The sequence below is a fragment of the Thermobia domestica genome, chromosome 13, assembly GCF_964235325.1.
Source record: "Thermobia domestica chromosome 13, izTheDome1.hap1.1, whole genome shotgun sequence".
Classification (NCBI taxonomy): Eukaryota; Metazoa; Arthropoda; class Insecta; order Zygentoma; family Lepismatidae; genus Thermobia; species Thermobia domestica.
This window is the reverse complement of record NC_137466.1, coordinates 210056926-210072138: the sequence shown is the minus strand read 5'-3', so window position 1 is coordinate 210072138 and position 15213 is coordinate 210056926. Positions and strand designations below refer to the sequence as shown.

The 15213-nt window shown below is 36.2% G+C and overlaps 1 long non-coding RNA gene across 1 annotated transcript in view; it reads left to right on the top strand.

The window, feature by feature from the left end:
• The first annotated feature begins 333 nt into the window (after positions 1-333).
• LOC145667479 (uncharacterized) overlaps positions 334-15213 on the top strand; it is a 607699-nt gene continuing 592819 nt past the window's right edge. Inside the window, exon 1 of the long non-coding RNA XR_014127892.1 lies at positions 334-1009. This is a non-coding gene — a long non-coding RNA (uncharacterized LOC145667479). The remainder of the gene's footprint in view (positions 1010-15213) is intronic.

Genomic DNA, 15213 nt, shown 5'->3' with positions numbered 1-15213 from the left:
TGCATGTTTGTTTTATGTTCATTGGTTTGATAAGTACTAGGCCTAAGCCGCTATACAAGATGATCTGGTAGGCCACTAGCGAATTTTAGAGTTCCATTTCAGTTTTTTAATAAAAAGGTTTTCTAGTTCTTGAACTCTTCAGATATTCCTCTGATTCTGTTTTCCTTTACTTTCTTTCTTTTTCTTTTTTTTCTCTCTTTTTCCGAATATCTTCTCTGCTGATGTTCGTCGACTGTGCCTTTGGCAACACTTTAGAAGATGCTGCTTACCCCGTGTGACAGAAACGCGCGAGACACCAGAAGCCTGTTCGTGCGCAGACGCAAAAGACAGCGGCCACGAGATTCGTACTCGGGGGTTTTGCCTTTCGTGTATTATGTGTGTGTGTGGTTCTGGTTGTGTTGAAGCTTGTGTGTGTGTGAAGAGAGTTAAAACGTGTGTGCGGGAGTGAGAACGCGTACTACCATCCAGCAGTTGCCGCGGTTGTGATGTTACGGGTGCCACACTAAGCGGAATTGTTTGACACTGGTATTAGTAGTACGGTACCAGCAACTGGTGGCGATCTGTTTATGCAGTGTTCGGGACGTTCAGATACTGCAACCGGTATCATTTATTCCTGTAATACTGTCAACAAGTCATAAGTTCGAAACTCAGTGAAAAGTTTAGTTTTTTGACAGATAGCACGTGATTCACCGCTACGTATAAAAAACCTATGTTCCCACTTTGTGAATACCCAAGTGAATATCTTGTAACACAACAATAAAACAATTGTTAGTATATGTTGATTGTTACAATCTCACAGTGAAATGAACATGTTAATAATCTTATCCTAATATTATTGTGAATCTGTGTACCGACCATGTTCATTATGACAAGTTTTCGTGCAATCAAGTAATTTGAAACAATTTTTTTAATATATAAATAACAGGACTTTTTAACAACAATCTTCAACATATATAGACGTTTATATTTGGTATGAATAAATAAAGCAACCACCCATTCATTGGTAAAGGTAAGGTATCTCCTTTTTAAAATAAACTTTTGCTCCGGTAATTCCATAATTTCTCTAGTTTTACTACTTCTTCGTACATATTATAAATGTTTTTCTGTTTTGTTTTTAAGATTGACTCGCAATTGTAGAGGATTTTAAGAAGTCTCTTAATATGACATTGAATATTTCCCACTAGGCGCTTTAAGAAAATAATCGAGTTTAAAAATAATCAAAATAATCAAAATATTCAGTTCTTAAAGACATTTTGGACAATGTCTTTCACAATATTTGGGGAATAGAAATTTGAAACTCATGTTAAATATTTGTCAGTTTTGAAGAAATCTGTAGAATTCTCTTTTAAACAAGAAATAGTATTTTTTTAAAAAGAAATTTTAGACCATCTTGCTTGGCAGAGTTTTGGTACAATTTTGAGAGATATTCTTCGAAAATATTCGTCAAAAATATTTTACAGGAACTTTGGAAATCTTGTTTGGAAATATTTGACAAAATCACTGAAATTTCGGACATAAACTTTGCGATTTTCATACAAATTAGTGACACCTGATTTTGAAACACCTACAAGAATTTGATATAACATTTCTGAAAATATTTCGCTAAAATCTTACAGAAATTTCGATTGTTTTACGAAACTATTTAACAAATATTTTTTTCCCTTTTTAATTTAATGTCTTACGGCTATATCATTTAGCAGAAAAGTAATGATTTGGTCAATAGTTAGTTTTTGCATAAGAGTCACAAAATTTTTGAACGACCCCTAAATCGAGTTTTCGTATTCTTTACGGAATAAGGACATCATTCTGAGTTAAGTGATAGTTTGGGTTTGGCTACACTATATGTAGTTCTCAAGATATAAGGCCTACAAGAAAATTTTTGACTGAAATATATTGGATCTTTTGATCCAAAAATGAATTTTCACTACGTCCTATTTGAAAATTATGGAAACGGGCTTTTATAATTTCTTAAGATTTTAATTCGACTTCAAAATGTTTAAATTCTAACAAGTATTATCATACGTGGGTTCAGGGCCGGATCCAGAATTTTTTGAGGGCGGGTACACCATAATTACAAAAATAACCAGTCTCATTGAAACTCCTTAGCGTGACATGTGACACTATTCTTTACAAACGATACATAGAACGCGAAGGCGGGGGGAAGGGAGGATTTTAAAGACGATCGCAAGTGATATGAAGGAAAAATTATTCTCTTCCTGGCTTCTGTTTCCTTCCCTAGTTGACAAATGTTATATTGCTTTGCGTGATGAATCCTTTTCCTTCAACCTTCAGAAAATCGACTTGAACTATTGCTTTTGCCAAACCCCTCTTTCTTTTAAGCCCCAAACGGAAATATGATGGCAGAAAGTTTTGGAAAGTGTTGCTACTTTCAGCTAGCTTTTCATTTTAGGTAGTGTATATTTACCACGAAGGGGGGGAGGGGGGGAACGGTGCACATGCACCGGTGTACCCCCCATAAATCCGGCCCTGCGTGGGATCACATGTTTGAAAATACGAGAATACTAATTGTTTGTAGTTTCTGAGAACGTGGAATTCTGCTAGTTGTAAATGTAATTCTTCTAATGTATCCTTACTGAAAGAAAATGAAAATGAAATGAAATCCTACAGTTTAACGTCCCACGCTTATGACTGTTAGGCTAACGAGGGCGAATGATTAAGGCAAGTGAATGATGATGGGAAAATTGGTGGAATGAGAATGTGGAAGGAAACTATGAGAAATCCCATTGACACGATATTGTCCACCACAAACTTACTTGACCGAGGATCGAAGTAGGGACCTCACGTACTAGATACAAGCGCTCTACCACTGAGCCACGGTACTTCCCCTCTTTACTAAAAGAGAAGGTGTCTCTGTACGTATTTAATAAAGCAAACGAAACTACAAATAAGCTTCTAGCAGATAGGTTATAAGTTGAAGGTCAATAAATGAAAGCTGCTACTTTCATGTATTTCACCGACTTTGATTGTTTGGTTGAATTCGAATTTAGCATGCATTTCAGCACTGTGGCTATATGAAACGGGGGTCTACAGTTTAAAACAGAATCAGAACCACCATAATAACTTCAAATTTTAAGTCTCTCACGGGGAACTGAACCTGGATCTTCTGCATCACAAGCATACGCACTACTTAGTACACTAGCAGGGAGGGCATTTTTGGTTTATCTATAAACGTTCCTATCAAGCACCAACAACATATACGAGCTCCTTCGTGGCTAAGCGGTTAGTGTACGTGCCTTTGGCGTGGGAGATCCGGGTTCGATTCCTGGCGGGAGCTCATGTGGTTTGGATTCCACGTTAATCAGTAGCTCCACATCTCTTATAGGTTCGCTGCTGAACGGGACGTTAAATTCAAATTCAACTCAACTCAACAACATAGCCTATGAGACAGCAGTGGTGATTTCAGGAAATTTCCTCCGGAGTGATACTTTCAATACACAGGGCGTGAAAGGTAATACTGAACTTGTAATTCGCACTGAGCTCGATCGAAGATTTGGCTTCGTAAGGAGGGGGAAGAATTTCGTTACTCCAGGGGACAACCTCCCTCGAGTCATCCCTTCAAATCATCACTGTCAGACAGAACTAAATACTTCAAGTGGGATCCAAATCAGTACTTGTTCGTACTTAAGGCAGGTAAACCCATGATGATCGAACCCTTGGCCACATGCAGAAAATCCACGTTGTTAACCACTTGATCACGTAGGATTTAAAGTTGATTAAATGTGAAATGAATTTGCTTAAGGCGGTCTCTAACCCTTGGAGCGCGCTGAGATTCTCCCTATCTAAAAGCATGTAAAATTTGGTCATGATTATTTCAGGAACTACTGTACTTAGAACATTGTAATTTTGGATGAGTGTTTCAATGACCAATCTCAAGAAAATGACTGAGCAATTTTATAGATTTCCCGTTTCATTTTGCAGTGGACTTTGATCATTTAAATTTGACAACCGCGCAATAAGACTGGCTGCTGCTCGCACGGAAAACAACAATCGACTTGTTTTTCTCTTCCTCGCGTTGCCCTGTCTCCCTACACGAAATGCTATAAGAAGTTTCATTTTCTTTACATCTTATTGGAGTACTATTACTATTGTCATTTTCTCCCTCGAATCTGAAAATAGGTTGAGGCATAGATAATGTAACTTTTTTACAGCAGAAGCATAACAGTCAAGTGATTGGAAAAAGAACAAAACTGTCTCCTTAGTAATTTTCACATATCTTTTTAAAAATGCAAAACGTAAAATATTTTCAAGTTTGAGGCTAAGTCCGTTCACAGTAAAAGGAAGTGAAGAATGTGTTCAATCTAAGCACAGTAGGATACAATATTATTGAGTCTGAATTCATTTGTTCCATCGCTAATTTCGTCTTGTACTGTCTGGTTCAAAAAATGACTGTTCACTCTCCTAACTCTTTGACATCCATCGATTTTATTCATCATGGAGTAACACAAGAACATCTCTTTTGGACAACTGAGATGTTTCTTCAAGCTGTCGCATCATAATTTCATGCATACGATTGGATTGATTAAATATGGTTTTTGAATGACTAGTGGGTGGCCAGTCTTTTCAAGTGACAATACAAAGAGAAAAATCCGTTATCCGGACATCGGTATATTGTACAAATATACTGAATCCATATGTTTACTACGTAAATCTGTACGGAGCACACATTATCCATATGTTACATACGTACTGCCTTTTTTCCGCTTAGATATCACATCATGTCGCTGCAGGATCTCTGACATTTAACAGTCTTCCGTACATTACATATGTATACGTATGTTACATAGTTCATGTTGATGTTGACATTTTAATGTTGATTACTGTAGACAAAAGACTGTAATAGATAATTACCAAGATAGAAACGGTTTTCTGTAGTCAAGAAAAAAATATATTGTCCACTCTAATCTCTCTACTAAAACCGGAAGCGGCATAAATCTAATATCACTTTCGGTTTCAATATTAATTTAGAAAATATCACTTGATACACTATACTGTCGTTTCCAGAGTTTATTTCATTAGTAAATCTAGAATATAGCATAATTTCTGTCAAAATAGAATCAGCGGAATTTGAGTGAATTTTCTAGTCATTCTGTTAGGAATGGTTCTTATAATTTTGTGAATAAATGCTATAGAAATTGAATTTTTAGAATAAAAATAGATTTCATAATTGACCATGTAATATGCTACAATTTTTTTCTTTTTTGTGAAGGACCCAGAAAGGATATTACACTGGTGAGGGAAGTAGTGTTGTCACGACACGAGATGTCTCGTCTCGGAATCGAGGCAACAAGTAATTTTTAAATTCGAGACAAGACGAGAAACATGACAATTCTCACCTTGTTTTCCACACGACAATCTAGATGAAACGAAAAATTTCTCGAGTCCTGTGGGAAACAGTATTTTATCCAAATATTAGATCTCAATGATGCATAATATAATCCTATAAGTTGACAAAGTTATTGTGCGAACAAAATGAAGAGCACTTATTAACGTTTAAAGATGTTCAAGTCATTATACAGAAAAAAAGGAAATTTTCGAGACGAGATGGGGAAAATAGAATCGAGACGAGAAATAATTCTTCGACAATTTCGGCCACACTAGATGTAAACTTTTTAATTAGACAGACTATTTGAATCTCAGTAAATAAAATATTGAAGTCCTGAGTGACTGGCTGACACTAAGCAAAGGCTAAACAACAACCAGAAATTTGAAATTTGGACAATACATAAGATTTGTGAAACATGGAATTTGGTATTTGAACTCATATTAGATACGCATTTTCAGCTCCTCCCCCATAATATGGTCTGGAAGGGAAGAAAAGGAGCGGAAAGAAAAATGAGTGGGAATTACAGTGAAACCTGTCTTTAGCGGAATCGAGCGGGACTCGCAAAAATTTCCGTTTAAGTCAGGTTTCCGCTTAGTGGAGGTAGATCTTTCCTTTCTTTCTTTCTTTCTTTCTTTTTTTTTTAAATACATGCTTACAAAGGGGCATACTGAGAAAGTATATTGCTGTATGTACATTGTTCGATTACAGTACTTCTTTCTTCTACGAATAAATACACAAAATATTAAAACGAATACAAAATATACTATGCACACGTTTTCTTTATTTTTCTAATAGCCAAGCAGGGTTTTCTGTGTACATTGCTGCTTGACTTTCCGCATACACTTTAGCCTGAGAAATTATACTAAGTGAATCAGAATCATTTTTCCGTAAGGTAAATTTTTGCAGTTCCTTTAAACTTCTAAGAGCATTTTGATATGTATTTATTCTACTCGGTATCGTATTCCTCTTCTTCCTCTATCTCGTTTTCTTCTTTCCGACATTCCGTATGATTCTTGATTAAGTTGCGGGGATTAAGGACAATGTGTGGGGGTGAATATGAATAGTGGTTGGGGAAGGTCAACACTGTCCAGAAATATTTAACAAATGAACGAACATTTTATCGCAGACAGTGTAATGTATATGTCTCACAGAATGTCTAAACGCTTTAGTCCGAAACTCAGAATTTTCCGTTAAATGTTTATTTTTCTTTCCGTTGTCCGCGTAACACAGTTTCCGCTTAATGAAGGGACTTTTACACGTTTTGTTCTCCAAAATTCATGGGACCGTGAAATATTTCCGTTTAAGACAGTTTTCCGTTTAATAAAGGGTCCGTTGAAGACAGGTTTTACTGTACAATCATTTTTACAAACCCTTAGAGACTTCAAGAAACTTGGTATTTGGATTTCACATTTAAAATAATTTCACACGTGTTTCAGCATTTTCAGTATTTTAATAAAAAGGATAAGAAAAGAGATAGAAAGGAAAATGAGGGGTAAGGATTGCAATTATTATAAAGATGTCGTTATCTCAGAATCTCTGAAAATTAGAAACATGCAATTTGCTATTTCGACTTCTCAATAAGCGGTATTTTTATATATGGTCTATAAGGAGAGAAAAAAGGATGGAAATAAATATGGATGGGGATTACAATGATTATATGTTCATATCTCGGGGTCCTGAAGAGTTAGAGACATAAAACTTGGTGCTGAAACTGGAATTTGGTGTAGTTTATGAAGTACGAGCTCGCAGGCCGAGCAAACTAGGAGGTCTGGGAGCGAAGCCCCCTGGTACTTGAACTGAAATTCGATGTATTCTATCCCAGAATCTCGGAAGGTCAGAGACATGAAACCTGATATTGGAAGTGAAATTCGGTATGCTTGCAGGTCTATGAAGTGTAAGGTAGTAGGTCAAGCCAATATGGGCCTCTGGGGACGGCAAGCTCCCAGCTAGCCGAAGGCTAGTTTAATAATAAATATTTCAGTGTGACATGTTTATTATCTAATTTGAGAAGCTGAAATGAAAAATGAGGTGTCTGTTTCTTTTATTTATGTTGATTCCCAGGGGCGGATTGGCAAATTTTGGCCCACCTAGCTTAGCTATCGAGTTGGCCGTGCAACAAAATTGGGTTTCCCATCCAGCCCACTGCAGCGTAACAGTAGATATTGAAATCATCTAATCAAACAAATATTTTTCTTAGAAATAGACACTTTCGTTTTTGTAATTACAAACAGAAAAGTAATTTTGTGTTAATTTATTGCAAATATTCGATAACTACGATTGACATGTCCAACGTTACGTCTGGTGTCAACGTTACCCTTTATAATGAAACCAATAGATGGACCAAGGTCAGGAGTACTACATCACAAACTCCGTGCGTGTTCAGAAAACGGGCTAGGGAGGCGAGTGAGTCAGAAGACAACGTGATGTTGAATATAATCGTTTGAAAGCGCAACATAGAGAACACACAATTCCTAGTTATTTTCCTTTATGTGTTCATAATGGACCACCCTGCACATCGTTTTTAAGTAACGTTTCCTAGTAACGCGTTACATTTTTTCAAAAGTAACTGTAACGGTAACGCGTTACAAATTTTTAAGTAACGTGCCTAGTTTGCGTTACTTTTTTCGCGTTACATTTCGGACGAGTAACTACAATATATGTATATATTTTTTCGGAAACAAATGTTTCTTTCCTGTAAGTGAATTTCTCAGAATGAAACAATCGAGCATGAACTACGTGTGTCAGTCACCGACAGTCACAGACATACAAAGAAACAGGTAGGTCTAAGTTCGTAGTGCCACTTGCTGTTTTTGGAAGATGAGGACAGCCTTAGGGAAATCACGTGTACTGATTGCAAGCACCTGGAAGATTTTGTCGTAGATTTTGACAGCTCCAAATCAATACATTCAGTGAGTGAACTAGGAGTGCAGTGATACCGGTAGTCTATTTTACTTTGATTGGTGTTGTTTTTATAAAGATGGAGAACGAAAATACTTTACCGTTCGAACATTTGAAATAATACTTTTTTTTTCCTTAAGAGCTGAGGATGACGGTGGACTGAATTTAAAAGTAAAGTGTCTTAAGTGCCCCGGCGGAAAATATTTATCAACAACTAGGGTGGCACAATTAACGATTTACAGAAGATGTTAATATGAATAAACTGTATTCTGATTAGCAGGCCTACTTTATTACTAGAAAATAGTTTGCTTATAGTATGTAATATTGGAGTTCTTTCAGATCAGTTTCCTTATCCTAGAGTCCCGTTGATTATAGAGTAGTGTAATGTTTCTTTATACTTTTTATTTTTAATTTTACATAACAACATTGTTATTATTATATAATTAGCTTAACAGAATAATAATAAGCAACCATTTTTTCTAACGTATAGGGATGAGCACGAGTCAAGCTAAAGCTCGACTCGAATTCAAGTCGAGTTTCGAGTCAAGTCAAGGTAATATCCTCGAGTCGAGTTCCGAGCCGATTCAGTTTTTCGCGTCGAGTTTCGAGTCCAGTCGAGTTTGATAAATGGCTCGTTCGTTTTAAGTCGTCTTGAAATCATGACCTGATTACACTGGAAAACGAAAGCCATGAGAAATGTAAGCTAAACAGTAATATGGAATACTTTTAGTGTTGCTCACGAGAGGGGACACGGCTCGCATCTCGTCTCGTCTCGATAGCTCGGGTTGGCTCAACTGAGAAGAAGGCTCGAGCCGGCTCACTTGGGGTGAACCATCGGCTCGAGCTGGCTTGGTGGGATGAGCCATTTGCTCGTCGGCTCAACTGAGCCGAGGGCTCTAGCCGAGTCTGTTGGGTGAGCTGTTGGCTCGGCTCACTTCTCGGTTCGGGTCGATAGTGAATGAGCTGTGAGCCGAGCTGCTCGAGTCGTTGACAATTCAAACCCGGGCCGAGCAGTTTTGAAGATACTGTATTTGGCCAGTACCCTAAAACTTTTAACAGTGTTTGGCTCGAGCCCGAATACTCAACCTAGACCCTCAACCCAAACTCAGAAGCTCGAGAACAATGTCCTTGACTCCTAGACTTCACGACTACCGAGGTTGGCAATCAACTAGTTTTTTAGTATTCAAATACAAACCGCCTATCTTTCTTTTTATATAGTGCTGTTATAATAATAATAATAATAATAATAATAATAATAATAATAATAATAATAATAATAATAATAATAATAATAATAATAATAATAATAATAATAATAATAATAATAATAAGTTGTAGTAGTAGTAGTGTCATTGATAATAATTATACTGTCTATGTAATATACTTGAAGAATGTACTCGAAACTATACAGCGGATTTGGCTCGAGTCGACTCGAGTCAAATTGGAGGAAATTTTTCGAATCGAGTTCTCGGGTCGAGCTCAAAGATGTTTGTTTCTAGTCGAATCGAGTGTCAAAGAAAAGTCGCTCGTGTCCATCCCTACGAGTAACGCAGTATGGCATTTTATCAATGTTACATTATATGAAAATGTTCATATATCAAGTAAAAATTTGTCCTTACATTTACATAAAGCGATTCAGAAGTGCAATAATAATAATAATAATAATAATAATAATAATAATAATAATAATAATAATAATAATAATAATAATAATAATAATAATAATAATAGCAGCGGTAGTAATAGTAGTACGGAAAATTGAAGTCATGATTTTTTCACATTTTTAAAATTTCGGACCTAAAAGTAACGCGTTAGTAACGCGTTACTTTTGAAGTAAAGTAACAATTACTTTTCGGGGGCAAGTAACTTACCCAACACTGGGTCAGGCCTGGTGAATGAACTCGTATGTCGTTGATTTGTGAAATTTCGCTAATTCCAGTAGCGTAGTCAGGATATGAGGAGAGGCAGTGAGGCGACCACTGAAATTTTGAGGGGGGCAGTTCGTCACATCACCGTAATGCGTTCAGTTGCAAGGCCCTCGACCAGTAATCGAACTCAAAGCCTCGTGATTCTAAGATGCACATTGTAGAACAAGACTAGCAACGTCATACATATATATATATATAACACAAGCAGCCGCTGATTCACTGCTTGTCACTTCGTTGATTCATCATTAGGTGTGTCTGGGTTTGAAACTCTTATATTGCATTTGAAGAAGTTTGTCAGAAGTTTGTATTGCATTTGAATGTTTGTTAGGAAAAAGTATTTACCCGACCTGTACAAGTTTTTCAATATTTTAGTAAGCAATAACATGGTCGCTACTGAGAAGGGAGGCCTGATCTCCCTACGTTTCCGCCAGGCAGCTAGCCAGCCCACAAATGTACGGGAGCCGGTAGAAATTAGGAGGGGCGATCCGACCATATTATAGTTCATCATCATATTATAGTTCATTTGCAAACATACCGTGAAAATTTTAGGAGGGTCAGTAAAAATTGGGGGGGGGGGGGCAGGTCCCCCAGACCCCACGTTTATACGGGCATGATTTCCGCCACTGCAGATTTCAGACTTTTCTTGATGGAATCTAATTGTTGGCAGAGAGAACGCAAATTATGTGGCTGCAACCGCAGACTAGTTTGAATAACCAATTAGTAATTATACCTTCTATTTGGTTTTATTGTCATTGAAAGTGACGACATTTCAATCGCATCAATCCAATACTTGAAAGAAGCAGACATTCGTTTTGCTTACCTGTCCATTTCAGATTCTTGTCGATTTTCCCAGTACTTCTTCAGAAAATATCCCTGACGGGATCGTTTTTTTTCGAAAGCCGAGAGTAGCATCTCCTTCGTCTTCTTACTTTCGAATCTTCTGTATCGCTCATCTTGCCAAATATGGGTTAGTATTTACGTAAATATGCACAGAAGTCAATACTAGGTACGTTGATTTCTTTACTCCGAAACTCATAGACTTACAAAAGCAATACGGGTGTAACAATGAAAACTTGTCCACGCACTCTAAAACCAACCAGTACAATCGAACAGAATTATACATAATAATAAAAAGAAAAAAGAAGAAAATATCAGAGCAGCACAAAAGGCGACAGAATGTCTGAAAGATCCAATGTTAGTATTTCAAACTCATACCTCCTCACAACACACAGCAAAACTAAACAAAATTCAGTTGAGCTTTTTTATGAAAGAACTTTTTTATTTTTTATTTATTTATTTATTTATTTATTTATTTATTTTTTGCAGTCGATTGTTTTAGGAACCGCATTTGTGAAACCAAAACCTACAGCTATAACTGGCGTGGGTGAATTCTACAGCATAAAAGCCTGGAACAAAAGTGTTGAGAAGTATATATAGAAATAATAAAAAACGGGAATGTGGCAACAATAGATCTGTTACCCTCACCAACTTTCCCTCGACCAGCCATAAATAGGTCCTCATACTGAGTTTGGTGACATCCTCAACCACCTGTGGTGTGTCGGCATCGCACAGTAACTGTATACCAGGAAAGCGGACGTATAGCGCAGAGCGTTGAAATGTTTCTTGAGTTACAATGAACGTGACCAAAGAGAAAAAAAAAAGTGTCTGCTCGGGCTAGCAGCGACGAGTCTCATTGCATGATTGTCAAATTTAATCGATGAAAATCAACTGCAAAACAAAACGGGATATCTATAAAATTGCTCAGTCATTTTCTTGAGATTGGTCATTAAAACTCTTATCCAAAATTACAATGTTCTAAGTACAGTAGTTCCTGAAATAATCATGACCAAATTTTACATGCTTTTAGATAGGGAGAATCTCAACGCGCTCCAAGGGTTAGAGACCGCCTTAACATCACGTCCCATCCAGTTTGTTGGGCAGATTCATGGGGTCTGTCGTGAAGGTTTATAATCTTAAGAATGTGTTTTATGCCATCCAGAGTGCCTGAAATTCTAGACTTCATGCCATACATTTTATTTATACTATGAAACCTTTAATAAATTAAAATCAATTTTAAGACGGAGTGCATCAGTCAATATCTCTAATGACAGCAACAAGGCTAAATTCTAGGTAGATGTTGATAATATTATAGTGTTATAATTATTACTACTGTTATCCACGAGACGATCGATTTTGACACATAATAAACACCATAACAAGAATTTCAGGAATGATCTAAAAATTGCATCAAAGGATTTTGGTCAATAATTAGCTTTGGATCAGGGGCCACAAAATTTTTGAATGGCCCCTAAATCGAGTTTTCCTTTTGTTTTTTTTAACGGAATAAGCACATCACACTCAGTTAAGTGATAGTTTGGGTTTGGCTACACTATGTGTAGTTTTACAGGTGTAAGACCTAGCAGAAAATTTTTGAAATATATTGGACCTTTTGATGCACTTTTGGATTAGGGGCCACAATATTTTTGAACGTTCCCTAAATCCAGTTTTCGTATTTTTTTAAAATGGAATAAGCACATCATACTGAGTTAAGTAATAGTTTGGGTTTGGCTACGTTATATGTAGTTCTCCAGTTCTCCAGTTTTTCATTGAAATACATTGGATCTTTTGATCCAAGAAGCATTTATCAACGTTTAAAGATACGCAAGTCCAAGGACGGATCCAAGCGGGGGGCTATAGTCCCCCCTTGACCCTAAGGTATACACTGGATAAAATGGACTTCAATCCTCTTTTACACTGGATAAAGCGGCAAACTATGGTTTAGCCCCTCCCTTGATCATATCCTGGATCCGCCACTGTGCAAGTCATTACAGAATAAACTTCAATAATAAATATATTTTAAATGTCGTTATATCACACCCTTTGTGGACCTCATGTGACGTGGAAAGATTATGATATACCTCTACATAAAATTCAGGGTAAAATATGGGCATAGGTTTTGTATATAAATTTACGAAACGACACAAGAAAAGGTTTTCGAGAATCGACACAAGACTATTCTTTTGTAAAATACACGAGACGGGACGAGAAAACATTGTTTCTCATCTCGTCTCGTGGTCAATACTAATGATTACTAATATTATTACGAACGATATTAGTAATAAAATAGTAATAGTAATAAAAATCTGACAAATGTGTCTCAATGTCGTACGCGATCAGTAAAATGTGCCGATAATGAAAAAAAAAAAAAAGATTCGGAGATATCGGTTAAGGCAGCGGTTCTCAACCGATGTGTCGCGACACACTAGTGTGTCACACAGTCCCGTAAAGTGTATCGCAAAGACTTTAAAAAACAAAAAAAAAAAAAACTTTCATAATAATTAGTTAAAATCGAGACAGACTGTACCAATCTACACTTCAAACTGTGAATCATTATAAAAACTGATTGGTTTCACTATTATTATTATTATTATTATTATTATTATTATTATTATTATTATTATTATTATTATTATTATTATTATTATTATTATTATTATTATTATTATTATCAAACAAGTGTATTGGACATTCAATAAAATGTATCGTCACTCAAAAAAGGTTGAGAACCATTGGGTTAATGAAATAGTTTAAATTCAATTATAATGCCAGCCATTCACTGTAATTTTACTGAATTTTCCTGTGTTCACCAATATTATTCTAATAGAGTAGTTTAATAGGCAACACTTACTATTTTTTTGAGCAACATTTTTCCCGCTATTTCTGCTCGTGATCTGACAATCACACACATATCAAGACTTCTGTTATGTTGTTTTTTTGATTTCCCTTCCAGGTTGACGTAAGAGAAAATCCGATTAAGAATTTTTACCGAGAGAGAGAAATACTCATATAGACTTCGACCTTCAATATGGATTTTATTCACAATGCTAATGTGATTCGTTATGCCAACAACAGAAATATAAGCCTGTGAAGAGCATTTATAACTGAATGACAGCTGATATCAAAACTGTCGTTTTTCTTTTCTTTACTTTTTTTTTTTTTTTTTAATTGAAGGGTTTTGACAATTATTTAAAAGATTTTTTTCCCCAACAAACTCTTGTGTCGTGTTCATACGACATACACACTGAATATTACAAATGTAACCGGTTTCAAACGGTTAACCGAACCGAAAAGCGGTTCTTGTTTTTATTGATCATTAACATATTCGTCGAAAAATATTAAGAGAACAAAAATTTTAGGAATGATAAAAAAAAAATGGATTAAAAGACCAAGATCTTGGCCAAAAATTTTAGGAATGATCCAAAAAATGCATCAAAACATTAAGATCTTGGCTGAAATATGGTTTCTGGATCAGGGGGCCACCAAGGGTGCCGATCCTGAGGGGGCCTACGGGACCGGGCCCCCCAAAGTTCTCGTGAGCCCCCTTTTTGTATTTGTGAATATACAATATTTGGCATAATTTGAGTACAATTTGTCTTAAAATCTTCGTATATTCCTTCTACATCTGAATACCCCTCCCCCAAATTTACAGAGAAATCAGCACCCTTGCACACAATTTTTGAATGGACCCTAAATCGAGTTTCCATATTTATTATGGAATAAGCACAACATACAGAGTTAAGTGGTAGTTTGGGATTGATTACACTATACAGTATGTAGTTTTCTAGATATAAAGCGCACAAGAAAATTTTTGATTGAAATATATTGGATCGTTTGATCACCCCCCCCCCAAACAAAAATGGAAAATTGTAATTTTGTTCAAAAATGAAACAGCAGATCCAGAATTATTTAACTCAAAGAGAAATCATTACATACCTAAAGGAACTTTTCCAAAATATATAAGAATATCCTGAAAAGTGGCAATCTCGTGTCTATTTTCAAACCGAACCGAACCAAATGACAGTTCGGTTTCTGAAATAAACAACATATTCTGTTTGAACCTTAAATTGAACCCAAACCGGTTAACCGTGTTTCCGAACACTTCTACGTTAAGATAAAGCTACGAAACCCCGTCTCGTATGCAGCGGCTAGCACACGTGCACCTTTGATGCACGAAGTTCTTATACGATTTTCGATTTGATTGCC